The 12,192-nt window shown below is 41.2% G+C and overlaps 1 protein-coding gene across 5 annotated transcripts in view; it reads right to left on the bottom strand.

The window, feature by feature from the left end:
* The window catches only part of Enox1 (ecto-NOX disulfide-thiol exchanger 1), a 436,949-nt gene that overhangs the window by 166,911 nt on the left and 257,846 nt on the right, over positions 1-12,192 (bottom strand). The window contains exon 2 of one of the 5 annotated variants that reach the window (XM_033759996.1): positions 9,931-10,018. The exons of the other annotated variants lie outside the window; for them this stretch is intronic. The gene's annotated coding sequence lies outside the window, so the exon portion shown is untranslated. The remainder of the gene's footprint in view (positions 1-9,930; positions 10,019-12,192) is intronic. 5 annotated transcript variants of the gene reach the window in all.

Below are 12,192 nucleotides of genomic sequence, written 5' to 3'. Positions count from 1 at the left end.
AGTAAGTTTTTTTTTTTTTTTTTTTTTTTTTTTTTTTTGGTACTGAGGATCAAATTCGGGTCCTTGCACTTTCAAGGCAGGCGACGAACCACTGAGCTAAATCCCCGGCCCAGATGAACATTTTTTTAGTGTGGTTTGAGAGGATTATGTTTAGATTTTAGAAGGATGGCTGGGGAATTATTTAATTAACTGTCTCATTCATTCAGCATTTCTTGGGCATTTACTACTACCAGGATCTAAATTAGAGTGTTTGTATCAATTCCACACTTAGAAAATCACAGGGTTTGAAGTGAAAACAAAGGATGGGCCCCTTCCCTGCCAGAGTGGTCAAATAGAAACATGTGAACTGAAGCTCAAAGAGCTGTCCAAGAAAAGAACTACCCACTAAGAGTCAGATAAGCTGGTGATCCCAAGTAACTCCCTACGGCTTCATCACGGTGTGTACATGCCTGCAGGGTACTGATAAGTTGCCACAGGTGCTAAGAAGCTATAGTGTCTTACAGTTCAGAAAGGATCTGGCATCCACTTGCTTCTCACTGGGATGGCAGTCCCTAAAGGGCAAAGGCATATTCTACCACCTACACCCTGCACCACCCTTTGGCTTTTCTTTCCCTGTTTGCTATCCTTAGCAATGGCTTGGATCTTTTCTGATATTTCTAGTAGACCCCTCTATAAAGAATCTCCTATTTAAGTTGAGAACCAGATTCCATGGGAAAGAAAGGCAGACATAATTAGGTTAGGTGAGAACAGGGAGCCAGGCCTGATGAGCTGTCAGTGCCAGGAAAAAAATTAGCCCAGAATGCAGAAAGCTATGTTCCAAGAGAATAATAAAAGGGAAGGTAATCAGAGTACATGATGGGAGCACTGCTGGTCTCATCTAGGGCCAAGGGTGTCCTGCAAAAGAGGCTAAGACATAGATTATTAGCAGCAGATAAAACACTGTCCAGTGTGGCAGGACAGCCACACCAGGGCATTTTGCTACAGGTTATAGGGAAGGGTTGTCCTACTGAAGTTCAGGTGTCTGACTCAATCCAGAGGGAATGGAGTTTTGCAGCAATATCACAGGGTTACGGGTTAGGAAAAGCCATGCTCCCTAACAGGTTACCTATGCTGAGTCTCACCTGGAGAAGCAAGACAGGATTCACATACCAGCGCCTGAGATTTGGGGAAGGTGGCAGACAACCCAGTTATCAGACAAAAGGCACAGGCTAGGGCATAAAACCTGTGTGGTTGGCAGGAACCGAGGCTCCAGGGCTCCAGGCCTCCTATTCCTGCTGTGGGGAGAGGGGCCCATGAATTCAGGGAGAGGTTGAGTGGGGGTCATGTCCCAGGACATGTGCTTCACAGAGAAATAGGCTGGAGGATGTCCCCTTTCTCCAGGAGAGTTATTAACTTCACATATAACCTGTCGTCACCCTGCAGAGAAGTTACACGATACACAAGAGCGTTCTATTTCCTGGAAGTTTAGGATAAGACACTTAGAGCAGTCTCCAATGGCAACTGCCTGATGCCCCACTTTCCCTACATCAAAGGGTAATGAGCCCACATCTGCAGTCAAACATACCTGAGACCAAGTCCTGGGGCTGCCAAGCACTGGCTGGGACACCTTAGGAAATATAACCTTTCTAAATTCCTCCATAATATCTTTACAATGGAGCAAATGATATTTATCATTTAGTGTTTGTGTTACTTTTTGCTCATTGCTGAGACAAAATACTCGATACCCGAAGTTAAAAAGGAAGGAGTTTATTTGGCTTTTTGCTTACAGTTCATAGACTTAAATCCATAGTTGGCTGGCTGCTAGGCAGGGATGGCAAACAAGCACTGCAGAAGAGAAACAATACGGTGTACATAAGGCAGCAAAGGCAACACAAGGGTTTAGCAGCATTCTTCTGCCCATTTTATCTTATTCAGACTATTGGGATTAGGGCGGTGCCAAACTAATCACTCACATGTAGTAGTTTAGTAATTATACGGCCCTAACCCCAGCATCACACATTCCAGATTAAACTGCCTCTGAAATAGAAAGCCCCACCTTATCTGCATGAGGCTTTGGGGGAACATCTAAACACAAACCGTAACATTGTTCTTGTGAGAAATAAATAAAAGTTAAAAAAAATAATATCTAGTGTCTAGAAAATGGTACTCAGTAAATGGTAGTAATTATGTAAAACTAACAAACATAAGTATAATATTATAACCTTATACAAATATAATATTACCATTGAATAAACATAAAAGAAAATAGTGATGATAATGAAATGCAGGCAAAGGTTTTGTGTATATGAGTCCTTTCTTCATGAATGGGACAGTTCATGATTAAAAACAATTTAATAGAAAATAACACAATATGACATCTGCTGTGAGACATTAAAATAGAATGCTATGGAAACACAGAGAAGGGGGACAGCTATGTCAGCCTGAGAGGTTTACTATAATTTTAGTATAAGTTGAATTGTGCTCCCCATAAAAAAATGTTTAAGTCCTAAGAAAATATGACCAGTGAATATGACCTTCTTTGGAAATAGAGTCTTTGCTGATGTGATCATGTTAAGGTGAAGTTATACCAGATTAGAGAGGGCTCTAACTAATAAACTTCTGCCCTTATAAGAAGAGAAGAGACAGACAGACATGCAAGGAGAATGCCAGAAGGACAGAGGTAGTGATTGCCAATACACAGTGGCAAGTCCAGGATGACCAAGGGGAGCCAGCAGACTCCAGAAGCTAAGGGAAAGCATGAGACAGATTCTTCCCTACATGCTGCAGAAAGAACCTGGATCTGTAGACAAACCAATTACAGGCCTCTGTCCTCCAGAACTGTGAGAGAATAAATTTCTGTTATTTTAAGCCATCCTTCCTTTTAGGCAGCCCTAGAAAACCAATTCAGGGGATAGTGTTAGGGAAGGGATCCCGGAGAGGGCAAAAGCTGATCTGCTTCTTTAAAAAGGATGATTTCTATATATGCAGTGGGTCTGTTAAAAGCGTTATCCCCAAAATAGACATTGGGATCATAAATACAATGATATTTCAAAATGTTCTCATAAAAAAATATTCAAACCTAATCCCTTGGAGGCAGAATTGCTCTTATGTCTTCTCTTTGTGAAAAAAACAAACCCTGAAAATTGCTACATATTTGTTGAGAACAAATCAACTACATAGATTATTTGTTAACATAACAGTGTACTTTATAAGATAAGTGAATGCCTACAAGCAGGATCTTTAAGAAAGCGAAATTGAAAATGTGTTTATGATCTTTTCAAAGAGATGTAAAGGCAAAGAGGTATGTTTCCCATTTAAATCCAAGATGTGCATCTAGAGTATGCTCCTGGAGCCCTGCCATGCCCATTTTATAAACACAGACCTCATTCCATCAATAAAAGCCTCTGTCTCCTTGACTGGGGTGCAACACTGGCAGCAAGGAGGATTGCAGCCGTCAACAGCTATTTTAAGCACTGTTGACTTGGGTGAGGAGATTTGTGTCTGAGTTTGGAAATATGACATGTCTCAAAGTGAAAACCATTTCAAAACTTCTGACCAAAGCTGGCACAGAGAAGAAGTGACTGCTCGAAGGAGTCAGATCTTTCCAGTAACATACAAGAGGAGCCTATATTCAGCAAACCAAATGTTTTAAGTCTATAGGAGGTAAGGGGCCATGAAGGCTCTGTGAATTCACTCAAGCAGGGCCAAGTGACTGAAAGGCAGTGCCTGGGCCCTTTCTGTTAGACTCACCCAGAACCAGCTGCTTCATGCTTCTTGGGCCTTTCAGAGCACACCCCTCAGACAAAGGGGGCCTCACAGCAGAGGTTCGGAAACCACAGTAGCACATGTGATCAGGTGTGGAGGGATCTCTTTTGAAGAGATGGACCCTGGACCTAAGTACAGAATATGAACTCTCAGAGCTGAAAGAGACAATGGACTTATTTGTCCTATCCTAGGGATTTAGAGATAAGAAAATCAAATGATTAGCAGGAGGCATAAGACAAGTTTCCCAAAGTCACCCAGGTAGTCAAGTGCGGGACTGGAATGAGAGTAGAGGACCCTATGCTGCTTCCTGTGCATTTGAATTGTTCAGTGTCTCTCTGGCCGGCCAGCCTTTTGGAAGGTTCTAGTGAAGGGCATCACTATCACCTCACACAGCTCATTCCATTAATGCATCCTCATACTTGGGTTCAGGACCTCGTAACTGATAGTAAAATCCACTGTCCTTATTCCTCATTCCTAGAGTACTGAGACAGGGTTCATTCTCTTTCCCATGATTCATATCCATGAAGAAAGCCCATAGAACACCCACATCCTCTCTTGTCCAGCCTCAGCATGCTGTCTCTTCCATCCTGTCACATGTGACTGTCCCTCTGTAAAACCCACCTTTCAGAACTCTAGGGTTATCCTGCACACAGGCCAGGAAGAAGGTGGCTAACTACTCGGCAGGGTCTCTTCCTTTCTTAATTTTGAGCTTTCCTTGACTAACTTGGCATATTGCTATTAAAAAGTGACACTCCTATTTGATGCTTGTTTTGGGTGGGGTCTGCACGGAAGGCTTCCTCATGTCTTACAGTCATGTGATTCTCTGGGCAGTCCCATCAGAGCCAACACATGCTAAATGACCTCATTCAACCGAAACACTTTTCTTGCCTCTCTGTGGGATGATGCCCTTATTCATCCAAACAGTGGGCATTTTGAAACTAGATGAAAAGTTCTGCATTCTCCAAATCTGTCTTCTTAGGTTCTCCTCCTGTCTATAATTCTCCCTCTCCTACCCTTAATATTTATAAAACAGCTAGACAATTCCCTCTTAAAGTTCCTTTCCCTACTCATTCATCAACAAACTTCCCCGGGCTGGTCAGATTTGGCTGTAGAGACAGAGAAGATCAGGTCATGCTTGGGAAGGGAACTATTAGCTGCTTTCCCCATGCATGTTTGGGAGGCCTGGGGTTCAGGCTTGGTACCTGGAATCCTTCTCATACACTCCTCCTTAGTCAGCTAGTTAGTCCTTTGCTCTCACCAAGATACTATTTCTACACTTTCCCATTTTTACCTTTACTCCAAATGCTCTCCATAGCCCCTGCACCCTCAGATTGGTGCACACCTTTTTAGAAACCCCTTCTTTTAAAACTCACTCTGTCTCCTTCCTTGTGGCATTTGTTTCTTCTGAATCCTTAGTACCTTATTTCTAGTTTGAAGGCCATTCCAAAGTCTCAAGGACACACTCTTAACTCTTTGTGTTAATATCTTGAGTGTATTCAGTTATTGCTAAGGCTTACTGGAGCTCGCTCTTTGTTTCTGTGCCTTGCCAGATGCAGTCCATGGCAAACTTCCCAGGATCCTGGGCATCTCTCCTACTCCATCCCTGCTAAACACCTGTGAGCAGGTTACACCTTCAGGTCTGGCTTTTTTCCTCTAAGGTCAACACCCTTCATCTCAGTTCCTAATTTAAAATCTCTGTAGGTACCACAGCCCATTGTGTGCTAAACACTCAGATCCACCTTTGAAAGAACTCCTATATCGTATTGCTTGTTTCTATTGCTGATTTAAGTTATTAGCTCTTATGTGAAGTACTACAAAGGCCTCTTTTTGTTCCCCAAAGACACAGATTCTGTATCTTCTTCCCCATCTCATCCTTCTTCCTCCCTCTCTTGGCCTTCCTCCCTCGACTCCCTCCACTCACACCCTGGGATCAGCCAGCAATGCCCATGGGAAAACCACAAGAATAGACCCTAATTGGGGCCTCTAAATTACTTCTTTCAAACTTCTTTTCACATCCTTATCTCATTAGCTGATGATTAATTTTTTCTCTGTATAATGTTATGTGACATTGTACAGCAGGATAGTTACATAATGATGGGGGGAAGAAAGGACTGAATAGGCCCAGCTGAGTATGCAAACTGACAAGCCCATGGTACTAGAAAAGAAAGTAGAGGTGAAAAACTTTTGAATCTTGAGATGTACGTTTGAATACTCAGTCACGCACCTAAGAAGTACGTTTTAATTTTTACACATCTATTTATAACTGATCTATCCTTCTAAGGAGTGGGGACACTCCACATATATACTGAAAGACTAAATAATATATGCTAACACAGATGCCCCCTTCCTTTACATAACTCTTTCCTTTCTTTGAAATCAGGCTAATAGCCTGGTGACTTCACAGTAACACAAAGCCCTGCATAGTCAGTTGGTCATGACAGCAGAGATGGTATTTCACAGGGATCTTCCCTTGGAATCCAGATTGTTTCCAAGGCAATGTGCAAGGGCTAACTTTTTTATTTTGTCAACCTCAATTCCAGTTTACAAAACAATCCGACAGATAACATCTCATAAATTTAAAAAAGAACAAAGAAATACATATTCAATATTTAACTTCAAAGAAAACATTCACATCAAAGTATTTTAAACAATTTATATAGATTTCAATTTAAACTTACAGGTTGAAACAACACATAATTGCCTTCTTTAAATAAGCTCAGCATATAGCTATGGACTTGGGCTGAAAAGAAAGCCTGTTTTAAATGTAAACATATCACAAAGGTTCCTCTGGGAAATTGAAATCATGTGTGGATTTCAAATCCTAGATCAATCTCACGTTAATTTAATTTTACTACTAAACTGTGGCTAAGGAGAACTGGGTGACTTAATGGTCACCTTATCTCAGGATCTAATATCAACCTAGGAATGGGGTATGGCTTTCAATAATTCTGTTAATGAAAGAAATGACAAGATTTACAAATGTAGATTTTTATACTAACAGGACAAGATAAAGTAATATTTGGTTGCTCAATCCATAATGTCAGATATACCTAAATTCAGGTATATCTAAGCAAATAATATCTGATGGTCTTTACATTTACTTTATCAATTGACAGAGCCATGTGGATTTTTGTTAGTTATTTCTCTTATGATGGCTACTATACTTTACAGATAATGAGAATATATAAGAGGTATGAGGAGAGAAAGTGTGCGCAGGACCACAGAACACACAGGCAGAACTGACAGCCACACACTCATGAGTATGGCGCCTCTGAGTCACCCCTCTTGCTCACCCTCCCAATATATCATGGTACCTGAGGGGAATGAGGCACAGGGGCAGGACAGTATGTGTAGTCTCACTGAAATCTATACTAGGTGGCCTAATGTCAGTCAGTGCTTACAAGATTCAGGACAGGACAACTTATTGCATGCCACAAGGAATACCAAAATACAATAGCCAGAGTAAGATGCAACCCAACCAAAACGAGTTAGAAGGAAAAGCTTCACTCCTCCTCTATTATCCTAAACTAGAAGCATAAGATATAGGCAGTAAACATAATTTTCTATTCTATACAATGATAAATAGAATGAAAAATAAAGATGGACAAAAGAAAGTATAAATTCTGACTAGAAATTAGGAAGGGGGAAGAAAAAGAGTTGAGGATGGAAAGAAAAGAAAAATCAGAGAGAAAAGCAGCTTAGACAGGTGGAAAACAGCCTGAGTCCCAAGGTCAACAGTACAATTCCGCTCTTGCCTAATTGAGCAGCTTCTACGCTTCAATGTGCCTCAGTTCTCAGTTTCCAAGAAAGAGGAATAAAGGGATTACTTACCCTCGCATGGGTGTCCTGGGATTAAATGAAATAAAATATGCAAAGAGCTTCAAAGCACGGCTCACACAGTGAGTACTCAGTACATATTAGCGATCACTCTGATGAGCAACATTACACACACACATATATGGGTGAGCTTACATATGCATGTGCGCATGTGTGTGTGCTGTACTATACATGTGCCACAAAACCGCTTTATTTAAAAAATATATCCCAATTCTCTACTGCTTTTTAAGCCATGTTTTACAGTATTATGTATTCTAACTTTAAGAAAGCACTGTACATAGGTGGAAATCAGAGGTCTTCTAGGAAACTGTCATACAGTTTCCCCAAAGGAACAATTTCTCCAAGGGTTTAGTATTAGGAAACTTCACCACCACCAACACCTCACCCCAGAACACAAGACGTTTTTCTGTACTTCAAAGTGAGAGCTGCAATATTCAGTGCTATTTGCTCTCTGCTCTTTTTTTTTCTGCCAGAAAGATGAGATGTTAACACCCAAACACTCCAGCTGTGCTCATTTCTACGTCTGGCATATCTTCCTTCCCCTTAAACCTAGTTTTTCCTTTTGTAATCCTATTTCATCCATCTAAATGAATGTGCCTACATTATGTGCACATATGCACACGCACACACCTTTTTAACAAATTAAAATCTAGCAGCACTAGACTTTGAAAATATTCCATGCCATCTGAAGGCCTGGACAGACTTCATATTTACATGATGTGCATTTTTAGGAAGCACCAATGCCAACCCATATTCTCGCATAGCCTATCATTTCTGGCAAAATCCTGTGTAATCCCAGTGGCTGAGTTTTCAGAGAAGTAAACTAATATGGAATAATTTAATTAACAAATTGCCTTTAGAAACTAATTTAGCCTTTTGGGCTGAGGGCAGTGTGCTTTGAGGAGTATTTCTTAATAACTTGTTTCACAGTGCTTCCCTCCACAGCATGCATCTCTCAATGCCAGAAACTCAGAGAACTAATTTCCCGCATGGAAGACAAACCCTAAAGATTTTTTTCTTAAGGATTTCAAGGTTAATAACAGAGATGATCACCCAGATTTTCATTTTAAATCAATCATTTTCTGCCCAGTTGGGAATTCAAAGGATGTTTTTGTTTTTCATTGAGGGGTCTTTATCTCATTCTCATCCCCAGAAGATCCAAGTTTGAACTGTTCCTTAGCCTTTATGCAATTCAGTACTATATTTTCAAAACCCTTTTCCAGTCATTTAATAAGCTGGTCTCATTACATCTCCCAGAGTTTTTCCTCTCTACAGATTAAAAGGAAATGAAGGTTTGGAAGACTGAAAACATTTGCCTTCAGCACGTTGGAACCACAGAAGAAGCAGAATTCGGTCCACTCTGTCTTGACCACAGTGAGAGTTTCCTTGTCTATGACCTCCAGGGAGGCAGGAGGCAGAGAGAAGAGCGGAGAAGGTGGGGTGTACCTCAGGCTTCTTATCTCAGCTATGTTGCTGAAACCTGCCCTGTCCACTGTCTAGTGACAGCATTTTATTTTTACAAGCACCAGACTTATGACAGACATTTATGTGCTAGCAATTTACAAAAAATTAATCAATTTACAAATGTAAATTAGTTAGGATTTTTTTTTCTATTTCAGTGGCCTCTAGGGTCCCACAGTAGTGCTAAGTGCCTGTCTTGAGCAGAAAACATATTCAATATATTATTCGCTATATTACTGTGCATTAAGACTATGCATAAGCATGACAGATGAGAGAGGGAGAGAAGATGTGTGTGTGTGTGTGTGTGTGTGTGTGTGTGTGTGTGTGTGTTACTCATTATTCTCACAGAGCTGTGCCATTCTCCATGTTAGGCTTCAACCAGTAAATTTTGCAACTGAAAAAATTAAGGGGCAATTTTCTTTATTGACCTGGGTTTCTCTAAGATATTTGTTCATTAAACATTTCATGTGCACAGTTGTGAGGCAAATGCACTAGATGCTGGGCACAGAGGCAAGTCAGGATCTCTGGCCTAAGGTACTTCCTGCCCACTGTGACACAAACACAGTCACAAAGCCACACTGGGAAGGGACAGTGTAATTTGGGAGGCAAATCCAGCTTCTGTGCTACTGTTTACGAAAGAGCCTGATCGCACTTTGAATTACAAGTGGCCAACTTCAGTGAAAGGATCTATCTTGTAAGCCACTGTGTCCCCAAACCCAAATATAGTGCACTCTATAAGTACACACCCAAGTCAAAGAGCAACAGCCCCTTGGGCTGAAGCCATCCTTTTAAAAGCAGCCCTTCTCACTTCACTTATCAAATAACTTTGGGGCAGAGGGCTATTGAATGCCTTGTTATTTATCTTTCTTCATCTATATTCTTACTTACCTTTCTCCTTTTCTCAACATGGGGCATTCTGGATCAGCAGGCCTCCTTCAGGCTGAGCTTACATCAGACATGCTCGTGGTGTGGAGGGCTGAGGTTATAAAGGGTACATTTGTTGTAAAGACAGAGAACAAGGGCTAGCTAAGCTATATCTGCTTGTTGCAAATGAACAGGGAATTTCCATTTGCCAGAAAAGCCAGAATAGAAATGTTAGCTTGGGCAGAATTCATGGCCACATTCAATTATGCTTTCTTGACTGTACCAACACAGATCTTCACGTTTTTTTCTCAAATACATTTGATCAGTCAAAAGAATCTGAAAACCGTATCACAAGTATTTAACTTCCTTTTGTCACAAAATAATGGGCCAGAGGCACAAGGGAAGTGAATCATTTCAGCAAGTTTTTGTTAAACAAAACTAAGTCAAACTAAAACAAAATAGAAAAAAACTAGGAAGATGGATCAAGTATGCATTGGGGGATTTATCCTAGGACGTTCTCTGTTATGTATCTTTTTCCTTATGTCTTAAATAAATAACCCTGTGACACATGCATTATTCACTGTCACCAGTAGGTCCTTGGGTCCAGGTGGGCTGGGTGCTAGGAACACAAGGAAGTAAAGACTAGTGTTAGGACTTCCTGCATCAAGAAAGGCAGAAACTTTCAGAGAAAATAGTGAGAAATTACAAAGAACCTTAATTTACTGAAAAAAAATCTTAAAATGAAACAGATGAGCTGACATTACCCCCAGACTGACACAGTGGCCATGGATTATGAGAAGAAAATTCTGTCTAAACCCAGAGTTTAGTGCCAAGAAATCAAATCCCAAGGCTTCACTCACACAGTGCTCCTGCCACTGCCTGTCTCCTGGTGGGGCCAGGCCAATCCTGCCCTGCTATTACCCAAAGAGGCAGAGAGGTGAGAATTTGGAACACCCAGTTCAGCCACTGCTATCTCACTGAACTCCACACCTGCTATGCAGACCTTGTGTATGGCCTCTCCTGTGGCCTTGGATGCCAACTCCCTCCTGGACAGACTTCATATCACCTTGCCAGAAGACCAGTTCTGCTCAGGCTTACTGCTCATGTTTCCCTCCCTCCTACTGCACACATGTGATCCTTTTAGATTTTTTTCCCCACTAACCTCATTCCTGGGCATGATCCTTTCTTTATTTTGGGTGAACTGACCTCTGAGAAAAAAAAATGTACCATCAGCAGACCACTATAGTGGCTTTGAGGACTCCAGATGGACAATGGAGGAAGGTATGGAGGGACAGTGCAGTCATTTCTACTGAGGATTTTATGTGCCAGGCACATATTTTTCCTTCCCTAACCTTCATCATGGTGATGCCTGGAGATTACAGAATGGAGAAAACTCAATTCAACTGCCAGCTAGAAGTGGCAGAGTCAGAACTCAAATCTAGGTCAGTCCTACTACAGAGCTTTTTGGTCTCAACAGAGCTGTCAATAACAAAACCCAAAACTGGGTTGATTATGAGGTTTGGCCACTATACAGGACAGAGCTATTATTCAACTGGCAAACACCAATGTGGTCATATCACTGTTTTAGGCCAGCATCTGTTCTGTTTGGTCAGTGCCCAAGACCTATCAGTTGTTAAATATTTGGGTATCATTGTTGCCCTTATCAAAATGAAATACGTGGCAAATAACAAATGTTTGATTTTTACTCCTGGCAAAGAGAAAATAAGTGTGACAGGATACGTACTTCAACCTGAAATAACTAAACAGCCAGATAAAATACAAGAAATACGGTTGGTTTTCAGATATTGGACACCGAGCAATGCAAGGTAATGATTCTTGAGAGGAGGGAAACAAACAAAGGGAGCCCTATAATTACCTGAGCTTACCGCCAGGAGCACTTCCTGGCTGTTGAAAAAGGAAAAGGAACACTGAAAGAGCTGACATAGTTAGAAGACTGGGAAGGCCAAGGCAACCAGAGTTCACTGGGCATGGTGTCCCAGAGACGAGAAATAGGCACTTTCTCCATTTACACGTGAAGCCTAAAATGGGCCCACCCCAAGGAAGACCTGATGAGTAGATGTATGAGAGGAAACTAGACAAGCCTGGAGAAAAAACTAGGCAAAGGATTACTGAGAACAATTCAGAGGTCCTAAAAAGACTGGGAGGTGTTGAAAAGTCTCATAATTCATGTGGTAGCCAACAGACTATTTAGAGTAGTATTTCCTAAATTGTAGGGCAAAATTAGGCATCTGATCTTTTATAACAGAGCTTCAAAGCAGCATCAAA

The sequence above is a fragment of the Fukomys damarensis genome, unplaced genomic scaffold (assembly GCF_012274545.1).
Source record: "Fukomys damarensis isolate Sample0158 unplaced genomic scaffold, DMR_v1.0_HiC HiC_scaffold_38, whole genome shotgun sequence".
Classification (NCBI taxonomy): domain Eukaryota; kingdom Metazoa; phylum Chordata; class Mammalia; order Rodentia; family Bathyergidae; genus Fukomys; species Fukomys damarensis.
The sequence above is the reverse complement of the archived record's forward strand: the minus strand, read 5'-3'. Positions and strand labels throughout refer to the sequence as shown.